The sequence below is a fragment of the Amblyomma mixtum genome, chromosome 5 (genome assembly GCF_055824585.1).
Source record: "Amblyomma mixtum isolate Tamu chromosome 5, ASM5582458v1, whole genome shotgun sequence".
NCBI lineage: Eukaryota > Metazoa > Arthropoda > Arachnida > Ixodida > Ixodidae > Amblyomma > Amblyomma mixtum.
In genome coordinates this window covers 168,115,041-168,128,880 of record NC_143016.1, presented here as the reverse complement: position 1 = coordinate 168,128,880, position 13,840 = coordinate 168,115,041, and the positions used below count along the sequence as shown (strand labels likewise).

Genomic DNA, 13,840 nt, shown 5'->3' with positions numbered 1-13,840 from the left:
TCCTCGCTCACAGGCGCCTCCGAAACAACGGATGGCAGTGCCTGTGTCTTGTCCACGCCCTCGCACGCCTCCTTTTCCGTGGTCGTCGGAGTTGTCACGCTGGGGGCCACCGCAGAGCTCTCCACACCATCGGTCCCTTTGGCTGCCTCCTCAGCCTCGACGACGTCCATAATGTCTTCCGGTGTCTCCTCTCTGAGCGCTGGCACCGTTGCGGCAGCGTATGTGCGGACACATCCATCTTCGGAATGTCCGAAACGTCGGCAGCGTGAGCAGCGAGGTACCTTGCATTCACGTCGAACATGTCCGCTGCACTGACAACGCAGACACTGCATGGGCCGCACAGGCACGACCACAAGGGCCAGCTCACCGGCGACTCGTATCTGGTGGGGGAGGTCGTCCGCTTTCATTCCAGGCTTCAGCTTGAGCAGCACTATCCTTGTGGTGGAGCCCTTTTCTTTCACACCTTGCACAAGCCAACGCTCACGGGTTACCTCTGTCACGTTCCCGAAGGCCGCAAACGCAGTCCGGATATCTTCGTCGGCGACGCCGTGCAGCATCCAGTGTAGCCGCAGTTTCAGCACCTGGTCCTCGGGGTCGAATATAACACACCGGCGTCCTTTAACTGGAAGCTCCTTGAAAGCCGCCAATCGCTTTGTTGCTTCAGCGCTGTTGAGAGTCACCGCCCAAACATGGTTGATTTGGTACGCCCCCAACGCCACAACGTCGGGGAGCGCACCCGCTTGGGCGAGGGCGTCACGAAAATCTTCGACCTTGTAAGGCCGCGATCGCACGTCGCCGTGCAAAAACACGGTGTTGAGAACAACACGTCCTGTTGGCAGGTTCGGCAAAATAATCTCGTAACCCTTATCGGCTTCCATGTCGGACCTGTTTCCGCGGCCAGCAAGGGCCGCTATCGCCGCTCCACCGGAGCTCATGATTCTGCGACCGTTCACGACAGTGGCCGGAAGTAGAATGACCACTCGGCCACGACTGCAACACGGAGGGCGCTCTTTCGTCATCTCCCCTTCAACGAAGCGAGAGGAGGGAAAACAAAATGCAACACCCTTTTGCGCAGTCGACAGGATTCGAACCTGTGCGGGGAGACCCCAATGGATTTCAAGTCCATCGCCTTAACCACTCGGCCACGACTGCTTTTTTTTTTCTTTATTACCGACTTGACCGGGCAAACAAAACAAAAATACAATGACATGACAATAAAAGCACAGGTCAGTTTCTAGCTAGTGCACGATGATAAAATGGGTTAAATGATTTTAGTTGGTCAAGGACAGGCAGCCACTCAGGCTGAGGAGCTCGCTGTCCGAAAACTTCCTGAGTATACATGATGCTCTCAATGAAATACTGATGAGCCGGATTCACAACAACATGTTCATGCCTGACATCCATTCGCGTACGCCATAGGCTGTGCATGCAGAGCAACATTAGCAGGTCGCAAGGCACTTCACCTGGCTCTACACATGGTAGGAAGCGTATTCCAAAAGGAGTCAGGGGGAAATCTTTTTTCAGTGTGCGCTTCAACACATCCCAAAGAAAAACAGCGTCATGACAGTCGAGAAAGATATGTTCTATAGTTTCCACTTTCTTGCAAATAAGACACTCTACTGACCAAGGTACAAAAAGGCCTTTGCTTTGCAACCATGGCTTCACTGGGAGGGTTCCAATATGCAATTGAAAAAAGAAAGACCGCACTGAAGGCTTCACCGGCAATCTTTTGACTCTTTTTAGCACATCCCTTTCGGGACCCAGAAGATATGCACTGCGATAAACAGGCACTGGCAGAAACACATCAAGCAGGTCCTTGTACATCTTTTTCCTTGTTACAATGGTTAGATATTCATCTGAAAATTTTGACCGAAGAATACGGACTGCTGCAACAACTTCTTGCAAAAAAGCACTTAACCCACTCCGCCCTGCAGACATAGATGACACAACATAATCAGGCAGTGATTCTGACAATCGCACTTGTATAACAGTTCGCAGAAAATCATTATCTTGACGCAAGAAAAAGAATCTAGTGACTATCTGTCTCAGAAATAAATTTGACAACCCTAGCGCCCCGTTCCGCACCTTGTGGAACAGATTGCATCGGCTCGTACGTTCCCATGTTGACGCCCAAATAAATGTTGCAAACACTCTGTGCAACCTTTGCACTGAAGTCCTTGGCAAAGTTAACGCTTGCAGAACGTAAAAAATCCTCGCTATTGAAAACATGTTGCACACCGTAGCTCTTGCAAACATGGAAAAGTTGTGACCGCCCCATTTGCTTGTCTGAGCTTTGACTCGTTCGGTTTCATGGGCCCAATATTCTTTGCTTTCTCTGTAGTTGGTTAGCGGCACGCCGAGGTACTTTCCTGGCGTGTCTACCCACTTCATTCGACAGAATACTTCTGGCGTGGCCTGCCACTTTCCATGCCAAAAACCAAAACACTTCTGCCAGCTTATCGCACAGCCACTTGCATCATAAAAATTTACGGCTTCTCTCACCACTTCTTGCACGCTTTCCTGGTCTCTGCAGAACACTGCTATATCATCTGCATATGCCAATACTTTCACTTCAGTATGACAAAAGGCGTAACCTCGAATGTTTTGCGTAGTTAACAGCTTTAAACAAAAGGGCTCCAGGTAAAGTGCAAAAAGCAGTGGAGAAAGAGGGCAACCCTGCCTCACTGACGACAAGACAGGACTACTATTACTCAGGCGGTTATTAATTATGAACCTTGATGTACAGCCATCATAAACCATTTTCACACCATCAGTGATGATACATCCCACATTCACATGTTCCAAAAGCACGAACAAAATTTCATGCACAACTTTATCAAACGCCTTATGCAGGTCCAGTTGCATCATGGCGACACGACCCTCCGTTGCATCACAGCATTCAAGGACACTCCTAGCTACGTGTATGTTAGTAAAAATGGATCTGTCTTTTATGCCGCAGGTCTGGTGTGGGCCAACAAGGGTTTTAATTACGGTTTGGAGTCGTCCGGCTAGCACTTTCATATAAATTTTGTAGTCTACGTTAGTTAAGCTTATTGGGCGGTAACACTCAACTGACTGCAACCTACTAGGGTCGTCCGATTTTGGGATCAACACTACGTGGGAAGTTCGAAAAGGCGGCGGAGTTAACTTTCTTTCGTAACACTCGCTTATTACGCGCTACAATGCTATTGCCATTTCTGTTTTCAAAGCCTTGTAAAGTGCGGCACCGAGGCCGTCCGGCCCAGGCGACTTGTTTAAGCTCAGCTGCTGTATTGCAGCTTCGATTTCTGCTGCCGTTATGGGCTCCTCAAGTACCTGCGCCAGGTCCTCCTCGACTCTTGGCATTAGCGACAGGAATGCAGTTTTGTAATGTTCAACATCAGGCGTTTTAAGGCTGAACAAGTTTTCGTAATATTCCAGAAACGCCCTTTCAATCACCTCAGATTCGGAAGTTACGTCATTGCGATAACAAATTTCCTTTATCTCTTTCGAAACTGCATACTGTTTTTCGTCGCTGAGCGCCCTTTTTGTGGGCGTCTCCCCAAGCCAAAATCTTTCGCTGCGCGCCCTTATCACAGCACCTCGATATTTCGTTTCATCTATTAGTTCAAGCTTAGTTTTGGTCTCTTTTATTTCTTGTCTGTACAACCCCGGCTTGACGCCTTCCATGCTGAGCATGAAATCAAGCTCGGTACGAAGTTCCTTTTCTTGCTGTTTTTCTTTACGCTTTAAAACACATGCTCTTTCTATAGCGGCCACTTTCACGTCGCATTTAAATTGTTCCCATGTTTGTATAAAGTCTGTCTCTTTTTCTAACAAGCTTTTGACTAAGTCTTTTAGTTTCTTGCTAAACTCGTCATCCTCCAACAATGAGTCATTAAATTTCCATAATTCCCAACTAAACTTGACAGTCCTTTTCCTCTCCCCAAGTGTGATCACGACTAAAGAATGATCACTGAAGCTGACGTGCACAGTCTGGTACTGGGAACACAAGGGCACAACCTCAGAAGAGACATAAATTCTGTCCAGCCTTGCGTGACTAACGCCTTGGAAATGCGTGTACTGTGCTTGTTCTGAACCTTGCATTATAATTCCAATGTCTTCCAATTCTGCCTCATTAATTATCTCAGACAGCAGCTCGGCACTCGTGTCCTGCAGGGTTTTGTTCGTTGTTCTATCTTCAGGTCTACACACACAGTTAAAATCTCCAAGCAATAGTACACGCTTTTCTGTCAGCAGGAAAGGTTGAACACGGCGAAAAAAGGCATCTCGTTCGGGAATTCTATTAGGTGCATATACACACACAGCTCTCCACTCTACACCAGAAAAGTAAAAATCGCATGCTACAATCCGGCCACTTTCACAGGAAAATACAGTTTCCACGGCGACTTTGCCGTTTCGAGTTAAAATCAGACACCCCCCCCGACTTTCCTTCTGCATGGCACACGCAAACACTGAACTGTGCACGGTAAATTTCTGCCATCGCATCTGTCAACTCTTCGCTTTCAATTTTTGTCTCTTGAACAGCCAACAGATCGATTTCGTTTTCGAACAAGAGACGTTTAAGCTGATTTTGCCTTCTTCGCGCAGAAAGACCTCTCACGTTCAGTGTGGCAATACGCAAGCTAGATGTTAGTTGAGACGCCATCTAAATGGTTGGGATTCGCCGCTCTCGAAGTGACATCGGTTTGCAGCTCACCTCATCAAAATCCTTCCAGCTTGCAAAGTACGGCGGTGTCAGCACTGAACCCGATCGAAGACCGGGTTACCAACACGAAGACCCTGCAAGGCACCTCCGCTAAGGCGGAGTGACACCCGACGAAGTCCTACGATCAGGAGGGATGTTCGGCTTGGGCTTGTAGGCCGCGCGTCGAACAGGAGGCGCTTTGGGAAGAGGTTCCTCATGGTCCGTCCCGTCGTAGCTCATCGCCTTGTCATCAGCTTCGTCGTGCGTCCTCTTCGCTGGCAAAGTTGACGCCGCGGGCATCTCCGTGTCAACGTCCTTCTCGTCGGTCGATTCCAAAACCGTCTCAGCTGCACCTACCGCAGCATCATCTGCTTTTCCAGCGTCCGCCTCAGTTCTTGTGTCAGGCACAGGTGGTTCTTCTGAGTTGGCAGCCTCATGTTCCGTGGGAAGCGTTGCTTTTTCTGAGGCTATGCTTTTCGGTACTGCGTCTTCCCGACTCTCACGGGTCGCCTCTACCGCGTCGACTTCGTCCATAATATGCTCCTCAGTAGCGTCCCTACGACCAGGACCAGCTACGGTAGCATATGTCCGCACGCACTGGGCGTCGTCGTGGCCGAAGCGGCGACAGAGCCCGCAACGTGGCACACGGCACTCCCGACGTATGTGTCCGGTGCCGCGGCACCGGAGGCAGAGCGGAGCTCTGCCAGGAACGTGGACGAGTGCGACGTCCTCTCCAACACGCAGCTGGTGCGGTAAGTCCTCGATGGTAACGCCCACCTTCAGCTTCAATGTCACTGAGCGCGTAGTAGACGACTTGTCGACGCAGCCTTTGACTCTCCACTTGTCCCGAGTTATGTCGGTCACTTTACCAAAAGCCGCCAGAGCTGCCTTCACGTCGTCATCTTTCACGCCGTGTAGCAGCCAGAACAGCTTCAGCCTGACGCCCTGGTTGCATGGGTCAATGACCACACAGCGGTGGTCCTTGACGTTGAACGCCTCCGCCTGTAGGATTTTGTTTTTTCCTTCTTCATTGCAGAATGTCACGGCCCAAACATGATTCATCTGATATGCCCCGAGGGCAACCACTTCCGGCAGCAATGACAGACGCTCAAGAGCGTCACGAAAGTTTTCAACACGGTATGGCCTGGCTTGGACGTCGCCATGTAAAAAAACAGTATGCAAAACGCTCGAACTTGTTGGCAAATGCGGCAAAATCAGCTGGTAGTCCTCGTTCGGTTCGCGGCCCGGCTGGGCCGCTAAATCCGCTCCTTGGGAGCCCATGATAAACACGTCCGTCACGCTCGGTGGCCGGAAGTCGAATCCGGCCACGACTGCGACACGGAGGGCGCCCTCTCTCGTCATCTCCCCTTCAACGAAGCGAGGGGAGGCAAAACAAAATGCAACACCCTTTTGCGCAGTCGACAGGATTCGAACCTGTGCTGGGAGACCCCAATGGATTTCAAGTCTATCGCCTTAAAGGGACACTGAGGAGAGCACTATTAATATTTTTTTATAGTAAAATCCGATAGTTCCGCATGTCATGGCTTTGTTGCCACTTGGCCGGCAGCGAAAGATGCATGTATTTCTAAGAAATTTGGATTCGAAGTTGAAAAAGTTTTTCCCGCCGCTCTGATTCAAACTTGGGATTCTGCTATGACGACACATGACTAAGCGACGCGAAACATGACGTGCGCATGACGTACCGCAGACTCCGTGATTTCTGGCGGCCAGCAGTGCGGCTATGGTGGCTAGCATAGTGCGGCCTAGCAGCAGCCGAAAAGAAAGCTACCGCCGGCCGCACGTTGAATGCATATATCGGCTATTGCGGCCGTCGCTACAGTCGCTTCGATTACGTTTGCACTGGCGTTTTGCCAGCGTTACGATGGATCTCGTTCTCGAAGTCGTCAACGAAGTTCTCGCAAATAGACACCTTTAGCATACCGTGTACCTTGTTACCGCTAGCGGAATACCGGGAGCCCGCCTACGACCGGAAAACAGGCGCTCATTGGTCCCGATGCTTCAGGAGCGCGCGTAGTTGCCGGGCACGTGGCGCCATCTGGCGAGGTCAAGGACATTTGCGCATGCATTGGCTGCGCCTCAGGGATTTGTGGTTCTCGGGTCCTAGAGTTGCTAGAACCATTGGTTCTAGCAACACTGCTTTGTCCTATGACGACATCACGCTTGTACTTGCGAGTTTGGCCTGTGGCGGCGATACCTGTATTTTGGTTCTTGCTCTTTTCTACGTTACAAGAGCTTTGTTGTCAGTATGAGTGGCGTTTTTGCAATCAGGAGCTGGTATTCTGTCGATACAAGCCAACTTCAATTTCTCCTCAGTGTCCCTTTAACCACTTGGCCACGACTGCGACACGGAGGGTGCCCTCTCTCGTCATCTCCCCTTCAACGAAGCGAGGGGAGGCAAAACAAAATGCAACACCCTTTCGCGCAGTCGACAGGATTCGAACCTGTGGGGGGAGACCCCAATGGATTTCAAGTCCATCGCCTTAACCACTCGGCCACGACTGCTTTTTTTTTTCTTTATTGCCGTCTGTGACATGATAACAAAAATGTACAAATGATAAAAACATCAGCCTAATTCGGCTGACGTATCAGGGCTTAAAATCTTCTCAATGCGACCAGTTCATCAAATACAGTAATCCATTTAGGTGGGTCAGCTTGTGCTCGGTACATTTCTCTCAAGCTCGCAACACTTTCAATAAAGTTTTCGCGCACCGAGCGAACGTTAACATCCGCGTGTCGCACTTGCATCCGTGTCCTGCAGAGGCTGTGGAGGCCCAGAAGCATGATTAAATCATACGGTACTCCTGCTTCATTCTGAATTGGCAGGAATCTGATGCCGTAGGGGTCCAGGGGAAAATCTTTTTTGACTGTTCGTTGCAGCACATCCCAATAGAAAACGGGGTCCCAACAGTCCAGAAATACATGTTCTACTGTCTCAGGTTTTTTGCATAAGAGACAGTTTGTGGTCCATGGGACAAAAATCCCCTTTTCGTGCAGCCACGTTTTAACAGGAAGTGTATTCGAGTGCAATTTAAAGAAAAAAGATTTCGTAGATGGGTTCACAGGCATATTTTTAACTCTCTTTAATACATCGTGCCCTGGGCCTCCACGATAAGGTAACCGGTAGATTGGGGTCGGTAACATGGTGTCCAGCAGATCCTTATACAGCTTTTGCTTTGACACTTTAGATAAGTACTCAAGGGAAAATCGCACATGGAGCAGCCTAAAAGAGAGTACAACTTCTCGCATGTACCCATTGACAGTGCCACACATATTCGCACAAGATGAGACGACAAATTCAGGAAGAAGTCTCTGCAACCGCACTTGGATAACAGTCATAAGAAAATTATCCCTTTGATTTCGGAGAAAGAAAAAACGCGAAAAAACTTGACGCAGAAATAAATGCACAAGGCCGAGGCCTCCTTTTTTCACTGAAAGAAACAAATTGGTACGGCTGGTTCTCTCCCAGTTTGACGACCAAATAAAAACAGCAAACACTCGATGCATCTTTTGAATACTGGCCCGAGATGCGCACAGCACATTCATCAAATACCATATTTTGGATACAAGAAAAAGATTGCAGACGGAGGCTCGCGCAAACATTGATAACTGCCTCCCTTTCCAGGCATCTGCTTTCTCCCTCGCCCTTGACGTATCTTCATTCCAGTGTTCACTTGCATCGCGATAATGCACTAAGGGGACGCCGAGATATTGCGTCGGCAAAGACGACCATCGCATCCTGGAAAAGTGTTCAGGCATCGCTTCCCAGTCGCCATGCCAAAAGCCAGAGCTTTTGTCCCAGTTTATGAGACACCCCGTTTGTTTGCAGAATTTATCCACCGTGCTGATAACCTCAGTAATTATGCCCCTGTCTGAACAGAATACCGCAATATCGTCCGCATAAGCAAGGATTTTGACGTGAGTCGACTGCAATCGAAAGCCCGTGATGCTCTCACTTTTGATGATAGCTAAGCACAGTGGCTCCAAGTAGGCCGCAAACAGCAGAGGCGATAGCGGGCATCCCTGCCTTACTGACGAATGAACTGCTATCCTGTCTGTGAGGTCACCATTAACAATAATGCGCGTGGTGCAGGTTGCATATGCCATCTTAACACCTTCTGCAATAATACGGCCTAGATTAGCGTGCTCCAAAATGCTGAAAATGACATCATGGGAAACGCGATCGAAGGCTTTTGCCAGATCTAGCTGCATCATAGCGATGCGGTCCCCGAGCACATCGCAACATTCCAGCACGGTCCGTGCGACGTGCACATTTGTGGCGATACTCCTACCTTTGATTCCGCAAGTCTGGTGCGGCCCAACCAATTTCGTAATTATGCTCTGCAATCTCTTTGCTAAAACCTTCATGTACAATTTATAGTCCACGTTGGTGAGGCTTATCGGGCGATAATTTCCCACCAACAACCTCTTTTCTGGGACATCTGATTTCCGAATCAGCACTATGTACGACGTGGTGAATGAGAGTGGCACTTGTTTTCTTTCGTAAGCTTCATCTAGAACTCGTAGCAGTAACTGAGCGACTGTGGGCTTAAATGCTTTGTAAAATTCGGCCCCTATTCCATCAGGTCCTGGAGCTTTTCCGGCTTGCAGGTCTTCGATTGCAGTCTCTATTTCTTTTGCAGTTATGGGCTGCTCAAGACGCTCCTTCACTTCGTCCTGAAGTCTCGGCAGGAGAGGCAAAAAGTCAACCAGGAAGGCCTCATTCATGTCACGCGTATGTCCAAGAAGCTCAATGTACTGCTCTTCAAATAGCTGCTTGATTGTAAGAGCGTCATTCGTGACTTCATCTCCGTTCCTTATCTGCCTGATTTCGTTTTGGCAAGCATAACGCTTTTCGTCACACAAAGCTCGCTTCGTCGGCGTTTCACCAGCCCACAGTTTCTGTGTCCTTGCGCGTATAACGGCAGCTTTATACCTTTCAGTGTCTAAGCGTTCGAGCAGGCTTTTCACCTCCCTTAGGTCCTTAGAAAACTTCCCAGGCTCGGAGCTTTCCATGCCTATTAAAAATTGCAGTTGCTCGCGAGCTGCTTTTTCTTCCTGTTTTTCTTCGTATCGCTTCAAGCAACTTTTTTCAATGGCCCTTCTTTTTATCCACTCCTTGAAATCTTCCCACTGAACCGCAACAACGCTGGGTCGCTCCTCAAGCAGCTTCTGCATTTCATCCGCAATATCAGTTACGAATTCCTCGTCCTCTAAAAGCTTTACATTAAATTTCCAGAGGTTCCAGTTAAATTTTGTTTTTCTTTGCTTTATGCCGAAACTTGCGATCACTAGGCAATGATCACTGAAAGCTACAGGTATAACTTTGCAACTCGTGCAAAGAGACACGAGATCGATGGATGCATAAATTCTATCCAACCTGGCATGACTATTACGCTGAAAATGAGTGAACTGAGGTTGATTCCCTTCGGTAAATATACTGCCAATATCCTCTAAGCTATTATCATAAGCCAGAGATTGAAGCAATTGAGCACTCTTGTCACGCACAGGCGTACCCTTCACTCGATCATTAGCGGCACACACACAATTAAAATCTCCCAACAGCAACAACACTCGGTCGCAAACAAGGTAGGGCTCCAAACGGGTAAAGAGATCAAAACGCTCAGATTCAACATTTGGAGCATACACACATATAATGCGCCAACATAAATTGGAAAAAGAAAAATCAACAACAATAAGCCGTCCACTAGGGCAAGAAAAAACCGACTCGACAGTGATGCCTAAATTATTTCGGACAAATAATACGCACCCACCCGAGGTGCCAACGGAATGGCAAACACAAACGTTAAAGGCTGCACGAAAGGTGGACACCATGCGATCAGTGGATTCCTCACTTTCGATCTTAGTCTCTTGGACTGCAACTATGTCAAGCGCGTTTTCAGCAAGCAGGCGGTTAAGCTGGCACTGACGCCGTCGTGCACCAAGGCCTCTCACATTCAAAGTTGCTACATGTAAAGCTGTGTCTAGTTTCATCGCCATGCCCTATGAAAAGGAGACTTGAGTCCCACAGTACCCCTCATAGTCAGCCGAGCAGTCTTCTTAAACTCACTGTGCATGTACGGTGTCGCCTTTCCAGATATCCGCGTGCAGGCGTCGGGAACCCATGGGTAATTCCTTCGCCAGCAGATCCAGATCCGTGCACACAGTCTGATGGGTACCACTCCCCACCAAAAAAAAAAGACAACAAGGAAAAAAAAGAAAAGCAAGAAAAAAAAACAGCACAAATGCACATTGCAGAACTACGGAGGCGGTTTCCCCGCCTGCCTTGTCTCGGCCATGACGTTCGGCCGCGGCTTGAACATCGGACGCCGGATTCCCGGGGCCTTCGACGGCGGTTCGTCGCTGCCACCATCAAGATGCGTCTTTTCGCCGGCGCTTTCCTCGCGGGAGCGTTTTCCAGCCGTTAGGGTGCCAGCCTCCTCAGTGAAGTCCATGCCTTCGGTGTTGGCAGGTTCAGCGCTGTCCAGAGCTTCGGCCGCGGCTTCTGGCGCGCTCTTCGGCGCGCCATCGCCACCCTGTTGAAAGGCACTCTGAACTTGTACTACACTCGCCGGTACCTCACTTGACTACGCCTTCTGCTTCGTCAAAACCGTAAGCGACGGCCCTTCCCTCGCTGCTGGTTGCCCGTCTGCACGGGCTGCATCTTCCGCATCAGCCTCGTCCATCAGCAACTCAGACTTGTCTACTCCTGTACCGGGGCCGGTAATGCTCGCGTAAGTGCGGGCACACTGTCCGTCTTCATGGCCGAACCGTCGGCAGGTTCCGCAACGCGGGACTCGGCATTCCTTACGGATGTGCCCCGTACTCCGACAGCGTAGGCACAACGGTGGTCTGCCCGGCACAGCAACGAGCGCCAGCTCACCGCTAACATTCAGCTGGTGCGGCAGGTCGTCCAGTTTCACGCCAGCTCTCAACTTCAACGTGACGAGTCTAGTAGTCGAGCCTTTTTCTGACATACCACTCACGCGCCAGCGCTCGCGGGCAACTTCCGTCACTTTTCCGTACGGCGCAAAGGCAGCCCGAACATCCTCGTCTGGCACGTTGTGTAGCAGCCAGTGAAGTTTCAGTCGCACGTCTTGGTTGGCCGGGTCAATCACCAAGCAGCCGCCTTTTTTCACTACCAGCTCACCGACACTAATAATCTTGGTCACCGCTTCAGCATCCTTGAGAGTGACGGCCCAGACGTGGCTCATCCGATACGCCCCCATTGCGATAACATCGGGGAGCAGCGACTGCTCTGCTAAAGCGTCGCGGAAATCTTCCACCCGGTACGGGCGGGCCCTGATATCGGCGTGCAAAAAAACCGTATTCAAAACGAACCGACCTGTAGGCAGTGCTGGCAAAACAACCTGGTAAGTATTTTCCTGTTGACTAGCCCTGTCACCGCGGCCTGACACGGCCGCTGAAGCCGCTCCATCGGAGCCCTGCATCCTGCGTCCGTTCACTGGCGTGGCCGGAAGCAGAATCTGGCCACGACTGCGACACGGAGGGCGCCCTCTCTCGTCATCTCCCCTTCAACGAAGCGAGGGGAGGCAAAACAAAATGCAACACCGTTTTGCGCAGTCGACAGGAGTCGAACCTGTGCGGGGAGACCCCAATGGATTTCAAGTCCATCGCCTTAACCACTCGGCCACGACTGCGACACGGAGGGCGCCCTCTCTCGTCATCTCCCCTTCAACGAAGCGAGGGGAGGCAAAACAAAATGCAACACCCTTTTGCGCAGTCGACAGGATTCGAACCTGTGTGGGGAGACCCCAATGAATTTCGAATCCATCGCCTTAACCACTCGGCCTCGACTGCGACACGGAGGGCGCCCTCTCTCGTCATCTCCCCTTCAACGAAGCGAGGGGAGGCAAAACAAAATGCAACACCCTTTTGCGCAGTCGACAAGATTCGAACCTGTGCGGGGAGACCCCAATGAATTTCGAGTCCATCGCCTTAACCCCTCGGCCACGATTGTTTTTTCTTTATTGCCTTCAATAAAACAACACAAAAACTACAGACACCAAACTTTGAAAACCAGCAACGTGCCAGATCTTCCTGGCAGGCCTTGTCAAGTTTAAAATTCTCTCAACAGAGTCAAATTTTCCATCCTGGGTAGCCAATCGGGTACACATGCTTGTAGTTTCATTACTTCCACAAATCTACGTACATTTTCCCGAAAATACATGCGGGCTGGTCTCGCGTCCGAATCGCAGTAATAGCCCGCCATTCTGGAGCGCCATATACTATGGAGGCCCAAGAGCATTACTTATCAAACGGAAACCCGTCCTGGTTTTCAATTGCCAAATATCTGATACCGTAGGGATGAAACGGCAGCTCTTTTTTAATTGTTCGTTGCAAAATGTCCCAAAAAAACACCCCCTCCCAACAGTGAAGAAACACATGGTCTATTGTTTCGGGACACTTGCAGATTAGGCAATGCGAACCCCACGGTAGGAATAAACCCCTTCCCTCTAAAAACCTTTTATCTGATAGTGTTTCTTTATGTAACTTGAAGAAGAAAGTTTTGGTTCCTGGCTGTTCTTGCATTCTTTTTACTCTTTTCAGAACATCCCCTCCGTGGCCTCCATCGTAGGAAGCTCTGTACATTGGCACTGGAAAAACAACATCACACAGATCTGCGTATAGATTTTTCCGCTTCACGTCACTTAAATATTCTCTCGAAAAACGCACAACAAGAAATTTAACGCTATCAGCAACTTCTCTGAAGTAACCTAAAGTTCTTCCAGAAAAATAATTTGTTCCCACAACAAACTCAGGCAAAACACGGGTCAACCTTAGTTGACACATAGTTCTCAAAAAAGGGTCACGCACATCTCGAAAAAAGAAAAACCTGTTTACAAGCTGGCGCAGAAACAGATGTCCTAGCCCAAGGCCACCATCTTTCACACGTCTAAATAAATTCGTCCGTCGGCACCGTTCCCAGGTCGAGGACCAAACAAAAACAGCTAAAATTCGATGTATCTTCTGTACATTTGCCCGGGAACAGTGCAACACTTGCATGACGTACCACAGTTTGCTTAAAAAGAACAAGTTACACACCGTCGCTCTCGCAAAGATTGATAATGTGCCCATTTCCATCTATCTGATTTTTCCCATAGTTCGTTCGCT

At 49.6% G+C, this 13,840-nt stretch overlaps 5 non-coding genes across 5 annotated transcripts; all 5 read right to left on the bottom strand.

The window, feature by feature from the left end:
• Positions 1-1,070: 1,070 nt before the first annotated feature.
• On the bottom strand, positions 1,071-1,152 carry TRNAS-UGA (transfer RNA serine (anticodon UGA)). Its single transcript has one exon. It is a non-coding gene; the product is annotated as a tRNA-Ser (tRNA).
• Positions 1,153-7,128: 5,976 nt separating this feature from the next.
• On the bottom strand, positions 7,129-7,210 carry TRNAS-UGA (transfer RNA serine (anticodon UGA)). Its single transcript has one exon. It is a non-coding gene; the product is annotated as a tRNA-Ser (tRNA).
• Positions 7,211-12,284: 5,074 nt separating this feature from the next.
• TRNAS-UGA (transfer RNA serine (anticodon UGA)) lies at positions 12,285-12,366 on the bottom strand. The gene has a single exon. It is a non-coding gene; the product is annotated as a tRNA-Ser (tRNA).
• A 78-nt stretch (positions 12,367-12,444) lies between these two features.
• Positions 12,445-12,526, bottom strand: TRNAS-CGA (transfer RNA serine (anticodon CGA)). Its single transcript has one exon. It is a non-coding gene; the product is annotated as a tRNA-Ser (tRNA).
• Positions 12,527-12,604: 78 nt separating this feature from the next.
• TRNAS-CGA (transfer RNA serine (anticodon CGA)) lies at positions 12,605-12,686 on the bottom strand. Its single transcript has one exon. It is a non-coding gene; the product is annotated as a tRNA-Ser (tRNA).
• Between the last annotated feature and the right edge of the window lie 1,154 nt (positions 12,687-13,840).